A 22039-nucleotide genomic window follows, 5' to 3' on the forward strand; every position below is an offset into this window, starting at 1 on the left:
AGACCAGGTCAACTGCCGCCTCGACCTTTTGACTTTCGTCTGGTATGGGTTCAAATGGTTTGTCTTCAATGATAGATGCTTCGGCTGACCACTTGGGCGGGTCAGTCGGATTTTCAACTAGTGACGAACTCGGCAAGAGTTTTTTTATATCCAGGAGGAAGTCGTAACGGTGAAGCCGGACGATCTTCCAAAACTCTTTTAGCCTCCTCTAAGAAGGGACAACGGTGGACGGCATGATCGCCTTCGCACAGTTTACAAGGAAATCTATATTTTCCTTTTTGTCCTGGGGCTTCACTTTCACTAGTCGACGGTGTGTTTTCAACATGATCATCAGAGGTTGACGACACCAGGTTGTGCAAACGAGGAGACCAGTCCCTTAAGATCCGAGGGATGCAAGGACAATCTCTATGATAGTGGTCTCCTTTGCAAATGACACATGGCGATTTAGGCCTGGTCGGTGCAGTGTGTGGATTTTCACTAGACAATGCTTGGTTGCCCCCTTTCGCTTTTGGCTCCTTCTTCTTCTTCTCTTTCTTCTTCTTTTCCTTCTTCTTCTTAGGTACTTGATTTTTGGCTTTACCAACCCCATCAAGCAAAGAGGAAGGAGGAGAGGAAGAATTGGAGGAAGTAGAAGGTTGGTGGGCAACTCTAGATTTGTCTAGTTGTTGACTCGATTGTTCAGGAGTTGCGGTGTTCTGAACGACAGAGGTTGAGAAGAGCCATACGGGCAAGCCAATTGTCAATCCTGGAAGCGATAATGTGGCCATATGGGGTGCACCAACATCTCCCCAAGAGGAGAAGGGACTAGGATTTCCTCCAAGGGGAATTCCTTGGTTGGTGGATTCCATTTTCTCAACCTAAGATCAACGTAGGAAAGGATGATGATTATTCCGTTTAAAATAAATTTTAGACGGTTTGCCACAACTTGTTTTTTCAATTTTAAAGAGTCGAGAAAAAACAAAAGACGACTCTAGTTGCCTTTGATTTTTAATGAGCCTGAAGTGACAAGTGCTTAGATTTACCTTTTCCGTTAAGGAGTCTGAAAAGGAACAAAAGGGACTGCTCTAGAAATCTAGGTAGAGGGATTACCAAACCAATCGCAAAACTGCAGAATACTTTTTACGGTACGGCAGTCAATCTTCTCGAATGCTATGTTTAGTGCATTGCGATCGATAGGGTGGCAGACATGGATTCCTATGGATAAAGGATTAAGCCTATTTTGGTCTCCAAAAATATACTCGACGGTACGTTGGAGCACAAGTCCGTACTAGCACTTATCGTCTCAAAGTGGAGGAGTCACCCAACCATCAGTGAGAACAACAGTTACTAGGCTTTACGACGCCAGAATATATCTCTAGCCTAGACTTCTAGATGTTGTGAGTTAGGTTCCAAAGCGTTGTTAGATTCATTAAATTTATTTTATAGTTGATCTTGCTTAAGAAATTTGCCTTTCAGGTTCACCGTGAGATGTAGATGTACAATTCCTAAAATGAAATCTAAGATGATAAATAGTCTTTTATCTTCTTTGTGCAATGAAAATCCTAGCTACTAGGGAAAGAGAGACAATATTCTTTCACAAAGAGCAAAGAGCACACACTAAATGCACTGTCTTAAATCAAACCAATCAAACAGTCTAAATGCAAATGCACATGCATGTATTTGTTTTCGGCTTTCTTAGTATGTGAATGGTAGAAAAAAAGCTAATGCGCAAATCTGAATTACTTTTCAAGCAACAATTACTAACAAGTTTCTTTTAAAAATAAAAAATGGAGACAATCACAACACTTTACGATTCGGAAATGAATACTTGCTTTTGGCACTAGAAAAACTACAAATTCAGACCAATACAATAGGAACAGGGTAATCGACTATCAAGAGCAACCAAACTCTCTCCTATGACTGAAAACGACACTTGCGACACTTTCAAATCAAGGAACGACAGTACAATTACGTTACTTTTTGCAAAGGAGAAATGAAAATGACTCAACAAATACACAAAAACATTTACAGTTGTTTTGCACAATGGAGGTGGAATATCAGCAAGGAAAGGGGTTTCAAACATAAATATACCGATTACAAACAACAAAACTCATGAATAGAACTGAAAATAAGGAACACAGAAGCCAAAACTGAGGAACAATGCCTAGTCTGATCAGCGCACCTATAACACAGGGAACTTGAAATGTAGCGCACCTACTACACTCGGGAAGTGCGTTGAATTTCAGACTCACAGAACAGAGCCTGCGCTGGGCCAGAGACGAGACTTTGCTTGGGTTCCGGGTCACAGTTTGCAGTTCAGTTCAGGGGTTTTGGCCGAGCAAATGGTAATCAGTAAATCAACAATCATGGGTAGATCTAAGGAGGTTCCAAGAGCTACCACGAGGGCAATTAGAGAGTTTGTGAATCAGTTGTTTAATTCATAAACAAATCCCAGAGATTGACTGAAGCAGAATTTATCTACTTTGCATTTGCATAGCAAATGCAGTTTGAAAGCTACCTGGCTCGACTTCAAGCTCCGTCTATAAGTTTATAAAATAAACAACAAAGAAGATAAACAAACAACCTAGTCGCTCCCCAGCGGAGTCGCCATTTTGTTACAGGAAAAAGTGTCTACACAGAACTGCTTATCCCACTAAGGTGTGGTAGCTACCTTAGAAACAAACAAAGTAAAGCTACTTTCATTTTTCCTTTATTAAATATAGATGAGAGAAGAACAAAGAAGATCAACCTCTGTCTTGCGCTTATCTCCTAGTTCGATTCCTTTCTCTCTTGATAGTCCTTCACTACTTGCTCCCTTGTACGCCCAGCTTCACAAAGTACCTGGAGGATCAAAGTAGCATAACACTATACAAGAATATGGATCTATAATCATAAAAAATCTAGGATCAGATGTAAATTGACCATATAAATGCATAAAACATAAATGAAAAAAGAGTATGGAGGAAAAACTTGAATAGCTTTTATTGATAATCAAGAAAGAGCCAAGGGAGTTACAACCAGTTTTTCTGACCCAGCATCATCCTCTTAGCAAGTAAGCCCTTCTTCACCTCATACAAAGCTTAGATCACCGAACACTATGATGTTGTCTCAAGAAACAAATAGCAATGCCTTACAAAATGCAAAATTCCAGCCTCTGGATCTCTGGGATGAGGGATCCATATATAGATATCTGTAAGGGAGATGAGTCAGCTTGTGATTTGATTAGTGTCTTCCCTCTAATAGTTCTTGATTCCACTTGGAGATTGATAATCTCTTACTCTTCCTTGGTCGAATTCAGAGAGGCAAGTGTCATGGGAGAAGTTTCTGGAAGATTCCATGCCTCTCCACCTCGCGGATTGACACTGCCATTTGTCACTTTTCGCCCATCGCACCCCATAGAAGGGCTTTTTGAAATGCAATGCACCCACAGAGTGTACTTAGGTGAGATGCAATGCACTTTGCCTATGGAGCAGTTGAAATGATCCTGTTTTGACCAGTTTTGAGCAGTTTTTCATGGAGAACTTCTGGGAGAAGCTGTAATCAGTTGACCTTGTTCCTTTAGGGGTTAGAACAACACTTTTAGGGACTTCGGAGCCCTTGGTTTATGGAAATTTCATGCTTGGGGTTGCAGTGCCGAAAAATGTCTATAACAGTTGCCCCCTAAAGCATGAGGTCGTTAATCTTTTGATGTCAGGTGAAATGCTTTATTATGAGGATCCGAAGTTCTTTCAAGCTGGGAGGAGACCTGTAATAAGATACAATACAATGCATTATCTTCATAATATTTTCATGATCTCGCTAAGGCGGGCATTCCCATGCTCAGCTTTAAAAATTCATTTTCATGTACATAGGACAGACAATCGTCTGAGTGTAGACTGATGATTCTGGTAGAGCCATCATCCCTTTGATTAGATGATTATCTGTGCAGCAATGATGTACATTTGATGTCTTTATTTCCCTGAATATATATCGCAGCCTGGATGGATGGAACTAGATCTGGGGTCTTCAATCTCATTCGATCTTCACTCGAAGTATAAGTCTATCCATGCGAGAGATGTTCTGGAGTCGAACATGGAAAGACATCGCCTGATTACCAGCCAATGATGTAAGTTGTTAACAGGCGCGAGAGGAATCACCGATAATGATAATGACCCTCAAGGCACTGCAGTACAATTCACGTGGTGTGAATAAAGGACTTGGCGTCGAACACCACGCAAAATCTTTCGGTCAATGGCCATTGATGTAAACCTGTCGTCGAAAGTGAGAAACTTGCCATTGAGGCATGCAAGCTTCAAAGTACTGAACAGAGTGTTCCTAGATCGACTTCTTGGATAATGTGTTGATGTCGAAAAGAAGCGATCCGTCACAGGAGGGCCTTAATGAATCCCACATCAATGCCACGGAACGGAGAAAATGATTTTAATGGAGGTGAAAATGATCTGATGACATAAGGTTCAGGGTGGCAGTCATGAAAGAATGGAGTGTAAATGTATTGTAGCAGGTGAGACACAGGTGAATTCTCTGAATGACTTCTATTGAACATATTGGCGACATTGACGTGATGGATTGGTATCATTAACCCCAAATGTGGATGGTGTGATGGGACCATGGTGATGTGACCGGTGAATGAAACAACCCAACCCGACTTGGATGCGGAGTGAAAGTGTCATGTTCAGGAGCGACTTGCTACCAACAAAGTTTCTTCAAGTTTTCTTCCCAATTTTTTTCTAGTCATTGCTGACCAGTACCTCTTTATTTTTGTCAAGCTTGAGGAGGATAACATATGCTTGTTCTATAATTTTCCCTTCGGGCAAACCCATCACTATGTTTTAACGAGCCTAGCGATAGTGAAACTCGTTCTTGTCTGCTATGGACAAGTTTGTCGCTATTAAGTTTTAACGAGTTTAACGACAAAGATAACTCGGTCCTTTTCAATTTTAGAGAGTCTGAAAAGGGACTTAAAGGAAACTCCAAAATTCCTTTTTAATCATCTAATCCCTTAAGTCCGAAAAAGTATAAAACAATACAGAAGGGATGAATTTTCGATACTTTTAACGAGCCAAACAAAACAAGCGCTCAATCTTTTTGTGTAATAATCCCTCAGGTCCAAAAATATTAAAATATAAAGGAGGGATAGCACTTCCCGTCCCTTTAACAAGCTGGAGAGGCCAATGGCTCGGCAATCTTTTCATATTTTACGAGTCAGTTGAAAAGAGCTTAAAGGAGACTCGTCTTTTGAGGAACTAGTGATAAAATTGGGTAGCAGCTGATTCCAGGTAAGGTTTGGAATTTTCCAATCACGACAGTGCTACAAGGATGGCTAGTGGGATCACTCTTCGCAATCGTTCCTCAAAAGGGGTAAAAAATCAAATGGAGGTGAATGATCGGCCAATACAGAGTGGAGGTGATGATGAGAACACGACCAAGGCTTTAAAGGCTGAAGTACTACATTCACGATGGTTATTTACCGGGAAATAGTTCATTTTTTAATGAGCTTAAATGTGGGGAGAAACATTTGCTCATGACTTATGTTTATTTTTTAACGAGCTTGAAATATGTGCTAAAACTGCTCGATTCATCCAGTCGTATAATAAGAATGTCTCATATATGAAAACGACAATTTTTAGAGTTTTGCCCCACATCCTTTCTTTATGCAAGTTATGAAACGACCAATCCTACGAGTTTAAAGGGTTAGAGGACCTACAAATTTAAAAAATAAATATTCGCTCTTCGCTTGCACGCCAAAAGGTTTGCATGCCCCCAGGTATAAAACAGAGTTTCAAGGTCACCTTTCAAATCTCTAACAAAACATTTGTTTTATCAGGAAAGGTCTACCTCTTTCAGGTTACCAAAGATTTCTCTATTCACAGCGCAAACAAAACACTTCTTCAGCGATGTCTACTGAAATAGACAAAGGTGAGACAATCCACTCACATAACTTTGACGAGGGAATCTTATTCTAGTCTAACCCTCTTTTCCAATCATAGACAGGAGTACAGACTAGTCATATATCTCTCGCGGAAACCTACCCTATACCTGAAGTTTTCCTGCCGAAACAGACCAGGGTGCATGCCCCCTGGGTTTCAGTCATGTCCTCCGAATCACTCGCGCTCATCAGGTGACCGGACTAGAGATGGATGAGACATTCCTTGTGTGAAAATACCATTCAGGGATGGCATATGACTATTTTCTCTGTGTGATCCGGGAAATGAAAGCTGGTCTACGAGCTTGACCATTCTTCCTTCGTGCGGAAAACACATTACTCTAAAGAGTGATGAGACAATGGCTCCGATGCAATAAATATAGTCTCATCCAAGGAGTAGATTATAATCCAAGGGTCCTTGAACTACCACTACGTTCATGTGAATGGTTTTCCCTCTCAATGTTATGGGCACATTGGGAAGGATCCCTAACGGTCGACTAGTTCCTTTGTCAAAGCCTGTCAGATTTCTCATCTCAGGCAAAAGTGAAGGCGAACCAAGCGCTTTCCAAGCAGTCGAGGAAAGGATACTCATAGAAGCCCCTTCATCTATGATGGTACCAGCCATAACCATTCTATATATTTGAGCAATAATTCGGAATGGTACACTAGTCGGTAAACGAGGTCTGACTAGTTGATTCCAGTCGAAGGAAACAACGAGGTTGCTTGGAGGTGGGACCGAATAGACAGCCGGGTACAACTCTAACGAACTTCCTTCCTGCGGTAAAGGAATGGGTAAATTACCCCCATGTTCATCGGAGTCTGTGCTTACGAAACAAATTTGGACGGTTTCATCCTTAATCTCTTCTTTGACTGTATCATCTGAAGATTGAACCTCTGAAGGCAAGATCGGGTCAACTGCCGCCTCGACCTTTTGACTTTCGTCTGGTATGGGTTCAGATGCTTTGTCTTCAATGATAGACGCTTCGGCTGACCACTTATGCGGGTCAGTCGGATTTTCAACTAGTGACAAACTCGGCAAGAATTTTTTATATCTAGGAGGAAGTCGTAATGGTGAAACCGGACGATCGTCCAAAACTCTTTTAGCCTCGTCTAAGAAGGGACAATGGTGGACGACATGATCGCCTTCACATAGTTTACAAGGAAATCTATATTTTCCTTTTTGTCCTGGGGCTTCACTTTCACTAGTCGACGGTGCGTTTTCAACATGATCATCAGAGGTTGACGACACTGGGTTGTGCAAACGAGGAGACCAGTCCCTTAAGATCCGAGGGATGCAGGGACAATCTCTATGATAGTGGTCTCCTTTGCAAATGACTCATGGTGATTTACGCCTTGTCGGTGCAGTGTGTGGATTTTGTCTAGACAACGCTTGGTTGCCCCCTTTCTGTTTTGGCTCCTTCTTCTTCTTCTCTTTCTTCTTCTTTTCCTTCTTCTTCTCAGGCACTTGATTTTTTGCTTTACCAACCCCATCAAGTGAAATGGAAGGAGGAGAGGAAGAATTGGAGGAAGTAGAAGGTTGGTGGGCAACTCTGGATTCGTCTAGTTGCTGACTTGATTGTTCAGCAATTGCGGTGTTCTGAACGACATAGGTTGAGAAGAGCCATACGAGCAAGCTGATTGTCAATCCTGGAATTGAAAATGTGGCCATATGGGGTGCACCAACATCTCGCCAAGAGGAGAAGGGACTAGGATTTCCCCCAAGGGGAATTCCTTGGTTGGTGGATTCCATTTTCTCAACCTAAGATCAACGTAGGAAAGGGTGATGATTATTCCGTTTAAAATAAATTTTAGACGCTTTGACACAACTTGTTTTTTCAATATTAAAGAGTCGAGAGAAAACAAAAGATGACTCTAGTCACCTTCGATTTTTAATGAGCCTGAAGTGACAAGTGCTCAGATGGACCTTTTCCGTTAAGGAGTCTAAAAAGGAACGAAAGGGACTGCTCTGGAAATCTTAGTAGAGAGATTACCAAACCAATCACAAAACTGCAGAATACTTTTTACGGTATGGTAGTCAATCTTCCCGAATGCTGTGTTCAGTGCATTGTGATTGATAGGGTGGCAAACATGGCTTCCTATAGATAAAGGATTAAGCATATTATGGTCTCCCAAAATATACTCGACGGTACGTGGGAGCACAAGTCCGTACTGGCAATTATCGTCTCAAAGTGGAGGAGTCACCCAACCATCAGTGAGAACAACAGTTACCAAGCTTTACGACGTCGGAATACGTCTCTAGCCTAGACTTCTAGATGTTGTGCATTAGGTTCCAAAGAATTGTTAGATTCATTAAATTTATTTTATAGTTGATCTTGCTTAAGAAATTTTCCTTTCAGGTTCACCACGAGATGTAGATGTAAAATTCATAAAATGAAATCTAAGATGATAAACAGTCTTTTATCTTCTTTGTGCAATGAAAATCCTAGCTACTAAGGAAAGAGAGACAGTATTCTTTCACAAAGATCAAAGAGCACACACTAAATGCACTGTCCTAAATCAAACCAATCAAACAGTCTAAATGAAAATGCACATGCATGTATTTGTTTTCAGCTTTCTTAGTATGTGAATGGTAAAAGGAAAGCTAATGCGCAAATCTGAATTACTTTTCAAGCGAAAATTACTAGCAAGTTTCTTTTAAAAATAAAAAATGGAGACAATCACAACACTTTACGATTCGAAAATGAATACTTGCTTTCGACACTAGAAAAACTACAAATTCAGACCAAATACAATAGCAACAGGGTAATCGACTATCAAGAGCAACCAAACTCTCTCCTATGACTGAAAATGACACTTGTGACACTTTCAAATCAAGGAACGACGGTACAATTACGTTACTTTTTGCAAAGGAGAACTGAAAATGACTCAACAAATACACAAAAACATTTACAGTTCTTTTGCACAATGGAGGCGGAATATCAGCAAGGAAAGGGGTTTAAAACAAAGATATACTGATTACAAACAACAAAACTCACGAAAAGAACTGAAAAGAATGAACACTGAAACCAAAAATGAGGAACACTGCCTAGTCTGATCAGTGCACCTGTAACACAGGGAACTTGAAATGCAGCGCACCTACTACACTCGGGAAGTGCGCTGAATTTCAGATTCACAGAACAGAGCCTGCGCTGTGCCAGAGACGAGACTTTGCTTCAGTTCTGAGTCATAGTTTGCAGTTCAGTTCAGGGGTTTTGGCCGAGCAAATGGTAATCAGTAAATCAACAATCACAGGTAGATCTAAGGAGGTTCCAAGAGCTACCACGAGGGCAATTAGAGAGTTTGTGAATCAGTTGTTTAATTCATAAACAAATCCCGGAGATTGACTGAAGCGGCATTTATCTACTTTGCATTTGCATATCAAATGCAATTCGAAAGCTACCTGGCTCGGCTTCAGGCTCCGTCTGTAAGTTTATAAAATAAACAACAAAGAAGATAAACAAACAACCTAGTCACTCCCCAGTGGAGTCACCATTTTGTTACAGGGAAAAGTTTCTACACGGAACTGCTTATCCCACTAAGGTGTGGTAGCTACCTTAGAAACAAACAAAGTAAAGCTACTTTTGTTTTTCCTTTATGAAATAAAGATGAGAGAAGAACAAAGAAGACCAACCTCTGTCTTGTGCTTATCTCCTAGTTCGATTCCTCTCTCTCTTGATAGTCCTTCACTACTTGTTCCCTTGTATGCCCAGCTTCACAAAGTACCTGTAGGATCAAAGTAGCATAACACTATACATGAATATGGATCTATAATCATAAACAATCTAGGATCAGATGTAAATTGACCATACAAATGCATAAAACATAAATGACACAAGAGTACGGAGGAAAAACTTGAATAGATTTTATTGATAATCAAGAAAGAGCCAAGGGAGTTACAACCAGTTGTTCTGACCCAACATCATCCTCTTAGCAAGTAAGCCCTTCTTCACCTCATACAAAGCTTAGATCACCCAACACTCTGATGTTGTCTCAAGAAACAAACAACATTTCCTTACAAGATGTAAAATTCCAACCTCTGGATCTCTGGGATGAGGGATCCATATATAGATATCTGTAAGGGAGATGAGTCATCTTGTGATTTGATTAGTGTCTTCCCTCTGATAGTTCTTGCTTCCACTTGGAGATTGATGATCTCTTACTCATCCTTGGTCGAATTCAGAGAGGCAAGTGTCAGAGGAGAAGTTTCTGGAAGATTCCATGACTCTCCACCTCGCGGATTGACACTTCCATTTGTCACTTCTCACCCATCGCACCCCATAGGAGGGCTTTTTAAAATGCAACGCACCCACAGAGTGTACTTAGGTGATATGCAACGCACTTTGCCTATGGAGCAACTGAAATGATCATGTTTTGATGAGTTTTGAGCAGTTTTTCATGGGAAACTTCTGGGAGAAGCTGTAATCAGTTGGCCTTGTTCCTTTAGGGGTTAGAACAACACTTTTAGGGACTTAGGAACCCTTGTTTTATGGACATTTCATGCTTGGGGTTGCAGTGCCCAAAAATGTCTATAACAAGAGCCCAAGTGAGTTTCTTCCATTCTGGTTGTCCTACCTTGGATAAACACGTGTCTAATTCCTCCAACTTAAGAAGGGCATTTACTGACTTCATATACTGCAACTCAAATCCAAGTCCAAAGAGACACTTGCTTCTAATATCTTCCTTTTGGATATCCTCTAACTGTTGAAGGATAGCATGGATCTTCTGAGAGAAAGGCTTGTTGTTTTGCTCTTGCTTCTGATTTGTAAGTTGTTGCCATTTGTGATCCACCAAAGTATTGCAACGTAGAGGACTAGTGGTACTACTATGTTGATTCCTGAGGCATTTCCAAAAGTAAAGCGATGACATTATGGCTTGGCATCAATGGATTTCAATGGTTGGTCTTCTTCCTCTCTCTCCTTGGATTTCTTCAATAAAATTGATTTACCTCCTTTAAGCAGAGATAATAAACCTTTGTAGAAACAAATTGTTCTCCTGCAATAATGACCTTGATCTGGATCTCCTATGCGGTGATACCAATCAAATATGATAGGAGCAAATCAATTGGAACTTGGGTCCAGCTAGCTCAAGCTACTGGAGATAACATAACATAACATCCTTTTGAGAAATTGATTTATACTGAGCTTGAAAGAAAACAAATGATAAATCTTTAGCCTCTATAAGAAAATTGAACACCTACAAATAATAACAAAGAAAATAATAACCCAATGCAACAATAGCTGGTGTAGAAGAAATTCTCAGCATTGTTATTTTTCCTCCCAATTTGATGGCTATAGGTTTACTCATAGAACATAGAGTTCTAACACTACATCTTAGTCTTGTTATTTTTCCTCCAAATTTGATGGCTATAGGTTTACTCCTAGAACATAGAGTTCTAACACTAGATCTCGGTCTTGGCTGTGAGTAATGCTCCAGATTTACTCGATACTAGAAAATGTCTAACATGTTTGGCCAAACAACTATCCTTTTAACTAACCAAGTACTATATATGAACACATGAACACCATTGAAGATGCCCATATCCATATCCAACATGATATTGAACCTAGCCAAGCATTTCGTCCCTCCTTTGCAAATTAATGGTAGCCTTCTGTAACATGATGCACTCCTCGGTGACGGTTCATGGCTTTGCAGTATTTTTGGCCTTGAGGACACTTTGCACCCTTATGAATTTAGTGTCACAAACTGAAGTGAATTTGATTGATGTGTCTTAACATGTGATGGCTCCCCAAAGAAATATTTCCATCGATCTCAACACAGTCAATTTGATCTCTACACAACAATTTTCTTGCTACAAACGACAAACTCGTATCATGGGAATGTGATCTGTGATTCGGCAATGATTATGTGGAAATGTCATTCCCTGTGCGAGGGTGAGACTCACCTGCAACTATCTTGAAACTTTAGGCTTTACGTGGCACCAAACCTCCCCTCAATGATGCAATGACTGTAACAACCCTGAAATTAAAACATGCAACTAATTAGATTAATTATGCGATTTATAATCAACACACAATTTATCAATGATTTAACATCGAATTTTGGAAATATGAGTAGAGACAACTTACCTATGGTGACGATATTCCTTACTTGTGATTTCGGAGTTGAACGCTATTTGAATCCTGCTAACTACAACAAACTTTTGGGGATGACTCTCCACCCAACCGTAGGCTCAATTGCACAAAATCTTGCTACAGCTGGCCACTCCCGAGCCCTCAATCAACGTACCACTGCCAACGAATCCTTTGTCTCACAACACTTTTCTCCCAAGAGAATGGATGATGGAATCATGGAATGATATCTCATCTTCCTCACCATCCATTAAATAGAGCAAACATTAGAAGGAGAACTGCATGCACACATTCCATGTGTCAACATGAAACTTTTATTTCTTTATTTTAAGTTTAACTTAATTTAGTAATTCTCTTAATATAATTCTTTCTTATTTTATTCCTTTTTACTTTTTGATAACTTTATTTATTTTTACTATTTTTATAGTTCTCTTAATTTAACTATTTCTTATTTTGTATTACTTTTTGTTAACTTTACTTATTTTTACTATTTTTATTTATATTTATTTAGAACTCTAGTATTATTATTTACTATTTTATTTATTATTATTATTATATTTTCTTCATTATTTATTATTTATTTACTATTATTATATTTTCTTTATTGTTTATCATTTATTTTCTTATATTTTAATATTATATTATATTATTTATTACTTTTATTATTATTAGGGGACATTACAACAACTCGATTTGGCATTGCTTGCAGTCTGTGGCCCCTCTTATGGCTTGGCCTCCTCAAGAAAATCTGCATGGTTGAAGAGGGCCTTCGATCTTCTGCCTTCTCTGCGAATGAAGTGAGGCTTCACAACCTACCAAAATCAATGATCTTCATCTCACTTGTTGATGTGCTGTCGGCCCACTGCACACGAGAGTTTTTACCACACCCCCCACACAGCCCACCTGATCCTCAGCATAATGGTTGGTGGTCCACCTCGCCCGATGCGCCCCACAACCTTTAATATACGTGGCTTGATAACTATGGTGACTCCCTTCAATAACACGAATCTTTCAAATCTAGGCAGTTTTGACAGCAATTAATCTGGAGACTGATTATGATATTTCAGAATTCGATCCCCAATTGGAAATCGACTTTTATATTAGAAACCCTAAAAATGATACCGCAACTTCAAGGGTTTCGGTTTCTTTAAAGTTCACCTCCACACATAATTAAAAATTTGACCTGCACAACATTTCACGCTCATTTGGAAAAACCCCAGCAAATATATTTTCTTTGGCATCTGGTGGAATGATCTGAAAGACAACTGCAAATCAAACTCAATGATGGACAAGTAATTTCTCTGCAATGGTCAACTAGGGTGTTTATGGAGAACCATCGAAATTGACGAGATTCTAGCTAGGGTGATTATGGAAGATCACCGAAAACTAGTTCCTCCTGAAGCCCTCAACCTTGTCTCAAAATTAATCTACAATAAACCCTCAGGCTGATAGGAAAACAAGCTCTGATACCACTGTAATATCCCAAACATCAAAATTTTTAACAGTTCTGGTACACTCTAAGTGTTCTAATAAAATTCTTGCAGTAAAAATACCAAATACAAAACAGATCTGAGAATGCAACATCTTATTTATGTAAATAACTGAAAACAAAATTACATGCCCACATAAGCCCTGCTAAAGCCCGTGTCTGTGGCATGTATGGATGCCCATCAATAGGGAAATTAAAGATACTTAAGCACAATCGTGGATCCTGGATGGATCCACCAGAGAAATCTCACCCATGGGGTTTTCGTCCCTGGGATCAAATTGGAACTGGCCACGCCAAGTTCTCAACAAAACACAATTAGATAGATAGACTCAAAATGATCACAATGTTAGGCTCCTATCCCCTTTTATAGGCTTGATGGACTCTCTAGAGACTTTATTTTATTGTTTTCCCTCAAAAAATGAAGACAAATACCATGGGCCAATTCCATGGGTGAATACCACGGTAAATACCATGGGCAGATTCTGTCCACTTTGACCATATCCAAAAAAGGGAATATTACAGAACTTCGTTATTCTCGTTATCTGAATGTCTAGAACTGTGTTGTCAAGGTGGGTTATGTATATATAAATAGATAGATTCCAGTTGCTTTGTATTTCTATACTCTTAACAAAAGTAATTATTAGTTGTTTTTCATTTCAGCACCCACCGAGCAAGGAAGAAGTAGCAGATCCCAGCAAGTGTGAAAGAAAAATTGTGGAGTATGATATTGTGGGTGCAAAAACTCGTTCCTTCCATTTTTGTGCTGTTTTTCCTTATGACACCCTCACAAAATCTGTTACCATCATCAAACAATATGCTCAGGTAAAATCATACTTATTGACATTTTCAACATTTTTGTGAGTTTAAGCCCATACAAAACCTTACAAATTGCTGCTCAAGTAGGTGGGGTTAGTCTGACATGAAAGCAAGTAGTGATCAGAGTAATAAGGTTTTATCAAACCAGCTAAGAAGGAGATATTTCTGGTATTGGTGAATTGCAAAGATAGACACTGATGGAGGAAGTGTCAGTTTTTACCAGTAGTGCATAGGGTCAAGATCTTCAAGATGAGATTTGAAGCTTTGTTTACATTTCACTGTTTGGGTTGGAGCTTTGGGACCTTGATTTGTAGATTGGATCACAGTTTATTGAGTTTTTCTTGCAATATCATTAGCCATTGTTGTGTTGGCTTTAGGGGGTCAATTGTTACATGTATGGAGTTCCTTGTGGCATGCTGTCAGAAAAACATCAGTCTTTAGAAGACTGTGTGAGAATGGAGCTTTCTGAAGAGGTAAGTTGTTCAGTATTAATATTTTTATTTATTTTACAATTTTGTAACAATGTGAAAAAGTGAACTTTAAGGTGCTAAGTAGACCTAGAAAAAATGTTGCATTAATTGTACTCAGGATTAAATCGGCGCAGGGAAAAATTAGAACAAATCGTAAAAATCGGGAAAAAATTGGTAAAAATCAGGAAAAAATCATAACATACAAAATATTCATTTTTTTCAATTTTTTTAATATCTAAAGCATCTAAAACATAAAATAAATACATTGACACATAAATATGATAAAAGAACTAATATATAAGATGTTTAATATCATTTCTAGTGCTACATCACACATAACAGTGAATCATGTCCTAAATAGTAAGTCCTGAGTCCTAACTCATGATATCAACAAAAAATATAATAATGTATCTCATGAGTCATAATGTCATATACAATGAAATGAACCAAATAACTAAAGTCTAATATTGTTGATTTCCTCTGCTCCTCTTGCGAGAAAATGCAAGAGCTTTCCCTTCCCCTTTAGATGTAGATGTCAGTGGAGTTGGCAGTGGAATTTGCTATGCTCTAGAAGTTGAAGAACTAGGAGTAGGAGCTATAGGAGGTAGACCACATCCTCTACTAGTGGCAGGGGTAGCCCGGGTAGGTGGTGTCATCTCCTCCTCCTGTTGCTCCGCCTTCTCCTCCTCCTCCTCCTCCTCCACTACCTCCTGCACCAACCAATCATCACCAGACTCCATGAAAGGCCTCTCGGCCTCAACCCTCCATGCAATAGTGGTGTCAATTCCATCCAACGAGATGGCCTCCATATGAGGTGTCCTTTCAAGTTGCCTCACCCACAATCGAAGATTGTAGTAGACGTAGGCCATGTCATTAAGTCGCTGGGAATCCAACCTATACAAATAATCATGAAATAATAATATATATATATATATATATATATATATATATATATATATATATATAGTTTAATGAATTCAAAAAATTATTTGAAAATTTGCAATATTTTAAATGTTAACCTATTGCGCTTCTTGTTGTGTATTTTTTCAAATACACTCCAGTTGCACTCACATCCTGAGGGGCTACATGTTTGGCTGAGGATTCGAATGGCAAGCTTTTGCAGAAAGGTTACCTTGGCACCATACATTCTCCACCATGCATCTACAACAAAATTTTAAATAAACATAAGAAAAAAATTAAATTTGAAAGTTGAATCAAAGTATGAAGTTATGAACTTGAAGAGACAATGAAATTTGAAACAAACTAAAAAATACCTGGCATTTTAGTCGTCCTATCAGTCACAGCCATGTCAAAGCCAATTGTGCCACCTGCCATCGCATATGTCTCAATTTCTTTGGAGATTTCAGTACATTCTGCTAGAGATCGCACCATCCTGTGAACACAGATTAAGAATCCATCCATGATCTCAGCATCAAATACGAACCCACATGCGTAAGAAAATGTGGGGTTCAGGTAGATCCCTAGAACATGAATGGGACGATGGAGTGTGTTGTTCCATCGTTTATCAAACATTCCCCATAGAACAATGTAAACTTTGAAACGGGAACTATAAACTCAAAACGGGAACTCTGACCAAAAAACCCCTAAAAAAAATAAAAAACAATACTAAAAACGAAAACTGTTGATGCTTGAATAACACCTTTTTTTTTGTAGGGTAAATTTTGAACATGTTTTAAAAATGGCGGTGAAAACTAATTTTTTGTGCAAAATTTGTCCAGAAAACACCCTCAAAATGAAAAGTGTTGATGTTCGAATAACACTTTTTCTTTCAATGATAAATTTTCTGCAAAAAACACCTTCAAAACAAAAAATGTTGATGCTAGGATAACACTTTTTTTTTGAGGTAATATTTCAACATTTTGAAATAATGGCGTAAAATATTTTATCATGAACGTGAAAAACATTAAAATTTCAAAAAAAATAATGAAAACATAAAATAAAATTAAAAATTAAAAAAATAAAACAATGAAAAAACACAAAAGAAGAAGAAGAAGTTAAAAAAATAACAAAACATAAATTAAAGTATATACTAAAAAAAAAAAATCAATCATAAAAATGTAAAAAAAAAAAAAAAAATAAAAAAAAAAAAAAAAAACTTAAAAGTTATAAACAAATAAATAGTAAAAAAACATATTTAAAAAAATGGAAAAGAATAAAAATAAAATCTTGTAAACCATAAAAAAAAATTGGCAAAAGAAAAGAACAAAAACAAAAATATGGAAAAGAACAAAAAAAATTAAAATAAAATATAAAATTAAGTAGGTAAAAGTAGAAAAATTATAAAAACATTAACAAAAAAACTAAAAAAAAAAAACTAGATTTAAAAAAGAAAATAGAAAATTAATAAAATAGAAGAAATAAAAACTACTAAAATTAAGATTAAAATGATGATTACTTAAAAAAATAGATATAAAATATATATATAAAAAAAGACCCAAAAAAATGTTAAATAAAAAAATTAACTCATAAACCATAAAAAAATTTAGGAAAAAAAAACACAAAATTATATATATATATATATATATATATATATATATATATATATATATATATATATATATATAGTAAATGAAAAAAAAAAAAAAAACATTAGCAAAAACTAGAAAAAAATAAAATAAAATAAAATAATGAAAAATGAAAATAAAAGCAAACTAGATTTAAAAAAAAAAACAAAAAACAAACTAGTAAAACCAATATTAAAAACATTTAAAAAAAAAAGCTTAAAAAACAAAAATAAACTCAAATTATAAAAAATAAAAAATATGAAAGTTTTAAAAATATATATGTGAAATATGTATTTCTAATTTAAGAAAAACAAAACAAACAAACAAATATTTTTTTTTGTTAAACTTACAATTTTTATTTAAAAATTAGAAAATTTAATTTATTTTTTTATATAAAAAAAATAATAATTAAATTTGTTTTTTAAACCATTTTTTTTTATTTTAAAAAGTATATATTAAAAAATTTAAACCAATTTTCCTTTATTGAATATATATATATATATATATATGAAGAAAATAATTAATCAAGTTTTTTTTATTTATATAAAAAAATATTATTAAAAAATTAAAAACAAATTAAACAAACTTTTTTTTATTTAAAAAAACAAAATCTATTAAAAAATATTAAAATGTTTTTTTTTTAATTCCGCTTGCCCAGCCACCCATGGTGGCGCGGCCCTAGGCGGAGGGGGCAATTCTCGGAATTGTCCCCTCCACCTACCTCGGAATTGCCCCCTCCACCCGCTTGGTCGCCCGTGGTGGTGCAGCCCTGAGTGGACGGTCTGCATGCAGGGCCGCACCACCATGGGTGTCCGGGTGGGCAAAAATTGTTTTTTTAATAAAAATAGTTTTTTAAATAAAAAAATATTTATTTTTTAATAATTTTTTAGTTTAAAAAAAAATTGTTTAATTTTTTTAATAATATTTTTGTTTATTAAAAAAACAAACAAACAAAACGAAACAAACTTGTTTAAAAAAAAAATCTTAATAATTTATCTTTTTGAAAAAAAAAACCAAAAACAAAAACAAAACAAAACAAAATAGTTTAATTTTTTTTTAATTTGTTTATATATATATATATATATATATATGTATATATATATTGGTTTCAAAAAATAAATTAAATTTTGTGTTCTTTATTTTTTTTGTTTTTTAAATAAAAAAGGTAAATATAATATTTTTTTTAATAAAAAATACATGTTTATTTATAAATTTTGAATGTTTTTTAATTTTTTAATTTATTTATTTTTTGTTAACTTGAATATATATATATATATATATAAACTAGTTTTTTATTTATTTTTTTGTTATTTTTTTTTAATCTAGATTGTTTTTAATTTTGTTTTTCTTGTTTTTGTTAATGTTCTTTTTTTTTTAACTTACTTTTATATATATATATATATATATATATATATTTTAAATTATGTTTTCTTTCCAATTTCTTTTATGGCTTATGAAATAATTTTTTTTTTACATTTTTTAATTTATTTTTTGTCTTTTCTTATATATATATATATATATATATATATATATATGTTTTTTTAAATAATCAACATTTAAAAAAGGATAAATAAAACAACTTGAAAATTCGTTAAGTAATCATAATAATAAAAAAAATTGGACATAATAAATTTTAAAGTGTGAAAAATAAGACGTCTAAAAAAAAGGTATGTGTATCAACACGTTGCATCAACACGTCTCAAAATCAGCATGAAAATCACTAACATTTAAAAACAAAAATTTATATTTTATACATAAGAAAATTTAAATTGTCAAAAATATTCTCAAAAAAAAAGAATTGTATTCTGCGTCACTACTTTTCAAAATCGGGTCACGTTTTTACTACCCCTATGAAACGGGTAATTGTATCGGTTATTTAAAGTGCCAAAAACTATGTTCTAAAAAAATATGTGTGTTCTGCATCGCCCCTTTTCAAAATCGGATCAATTTTTTACTATCTCTACGAAATGGGTAGCAGTATCAGTTCCTATTTCAAAGTTTACATTGTTATAGGAGGAGTTGTCTCTGAAACCCCTCATCTCCCTTATCATCATAGTAGGCCCGAATGGATTCTTTCACCCTATCCATGACCTCATACAAATAGCCCATTGTAGGCTTCTCACCATCAACTAATCAAAGAACCTTTACCAAAGGTTCAGTAACAGTGCACACCTCCTGTACTCCCACCTAGAAGTCTTCTTGGTATGAAACTAGTCTGCATGTGGCCTCTCCCTCTAGTTTGCAGTTCATTGTTAAAGCACATCACTCTGAAAGAAACATTCTCTTCACATCCCACATATAATTCAAGAGGGATTGAAGAGATATGAAACTGGTGGCAAACTGTGTAACGGCAGGGTGCACCAACTATTTGTTGTTAGTGAATTTTCTCATCAAGCTAAGCACAGATGTATGATTATATATAAATTTTGTAATGTTTTTTGACGAGTCAAAAATATCGTTGACAAAGGAATTTTTTCCTATGTCCTCCAATACCAAATCAATACAATGTACAACAAAAGGTATCCAAAATAAAATAGGATGCTTCTCCATAAGCATCATGTCAGCAACAACATAATTTGCAGCATTGTCTGTTATGACTTGGATAACATGTTCTCCACCCACCTCCAAAATAAACACATCTAGCAAATCATATAAAGTTTTTGCATCTTTGATATGTGCAGATGCATCAACAGATTTCATAAATATAGCCTCCTTAGGACAACTAACCAAGAAGTTTATAAGAGTTCTCCCCTCTTGGTCAGTTCAACCATCTGACATCACAGTGCATCCTATTAGTGCCCATGATGGCCTAAACTCCTCCAATCTTTTGGTGCAGTCAGCCTTTTCATTTTGAAGAATCTGACCTCTAAAGTCATGATAAGAAGGGACTTTGTACCCTGGGCCAACAGTTGCAATCGCATCAACAATAGGCTGGAAAAATGGATTACTCCTTACAATGCTGAAAGAAATATCACTCCAAAAGAGAAATTTGGCCAACAACTTGTCAGTTTGTTCTTTCTCAGTTTTTTTAATCATTGAAGTGATAGATGGCCACGAACTAGGCATGGTTCTAGGAATAAAAAATGATGAGGCACCTACCGGGTTAGTTGATGCTGAAGTAGAACTAATGCCACTTCCTTGTTCACTTGACTTTGTTAGTTGCTTCTTCATTTCTGCTTTGGTCTCTCTAGTGTGCTCTAAATTTTCCAATGAGCTCATGGCTCTTCGGATGATTTCCGGATTTGTATTTGAGCAAGGTCCTACATCAAATCCAGGGATTTGTGCAAGGTGATACTTCAATATATACACCCCACTTGACATATGCTACCCACACAACTTGCAAGACAAGTTCGTTCTATCAATCCCTCCATTAGAGTCACCAAATTCCCACAGAGGGTCCAATTTCCTTGGCATGTTTGACTTTGAAGTTTGAACTTTGAGCTTTGAAATTGAAGTTGAATGGTGATTTGGTGAACCTATGGCACAATAACTATAAGGATTACAAGTTACAAGTTACAAACTTACAATTTACATTGTACAAACACTAAAAAAAAAAATTACATACATGACTAACATAAGTTATAACAAAAATAAAAGTTAAAATACATGGAATTTTTAAAAATTTCAGAAATTTTAACAAACAGAATGAAAAGTCAAATGACAAAAACCCCATCAAGATTCAAATCAATTCAAAAATATTTGATAACCCATTGAATTCTTTTGATAAACAATGGGTTATCCAAATTCCAAACCCAACCAAAAACATAGAAAAAAACCAAAACAAAGCTACAAAACACAAAATGTTGGTGCCCATACTGGTTTGATGGGGAAAATTCATCTCCTCCATAGCTCTCACTCCGACTTTTTCCTCCAATCAGCGGATTCAACTCCATTTTTCTCCTCCAAGTCTCCAAACCCCTATCGTTGCCTCCAAACCCCTATCGCTACCGGTGTGTCTCTCTATGTTGTCCAAATGAATTAAAAAATCGACTTTTCATGTTATATAACGCGCTATTGGCTATGCCAATGATTTTTGGCCATTGAGTCGCGATTAATTGCGATTTAATCAACCGATAATATCGCCGATTTAAAAAAATCGCGAGTTTCTGATTTAATCACGATTTTTTGGCAATTAGTGCAACACAACCCAGAAGTGTGGTAGCAAATTAACTACACCACCAAGCTCTACATCCTATTGTTTATTATGTATACAAGTTAGTGTTTATTCATAAATAGAATTCATTGGATAGGTGGATTTCTCCAGAGTCCAGCGCTATTCTTTTTTTCTATGGTGACTCTTGGCCTATGAAATTTATGTATCCCTCTCTACCGTAATCACACAGAGTAAACCACAGTTTCAATTCATCTTTCATCAGAATTCTCAATAAGCCGGTGAAATTTATGTTATCTCCCATTTGGAGTCTGGACTAACCTTGGCTGCATGGCAAGGTGTTCTAAACCCAATTTTAATAATGCAAATGTCAAATGAGTCAGTTCTCACTATCTCTAAACTTTATCTTAGCAGAACTACATCGTTTAGCTGAGGTCAAGCAGGACTGTGAAGGCTTTTTTGTATTTCAACTTTCAGTCATCGTTGGTTTAGGCAGCTATGGCATTGTGCTTTTTTTGGTCAGACATAGTAATTCACTGTTGGCGGAGGTTGGCTGGAATCCATAACAGAATCATCAATGGAATGCACATGTTATTTGTAGGCACAACTGCAAGGGGGAAATCTAATGAAGTTTATA

This window comes from Pinus tabuliformis, chromosome 8 (genome assembly GCF_031772625.1).
Source record: "Pinus tabuliformis cultivar Carrire ecotype Pingquan chromosome 8, CPIR1, whole genome shotgun sequence".
Lineage (NCBI taxonomy): Eukaryota > Viridiplantae > Streptophyta > Pinopsida > Pinales > Pinaceae > Pinus > Pinus tabuliformis.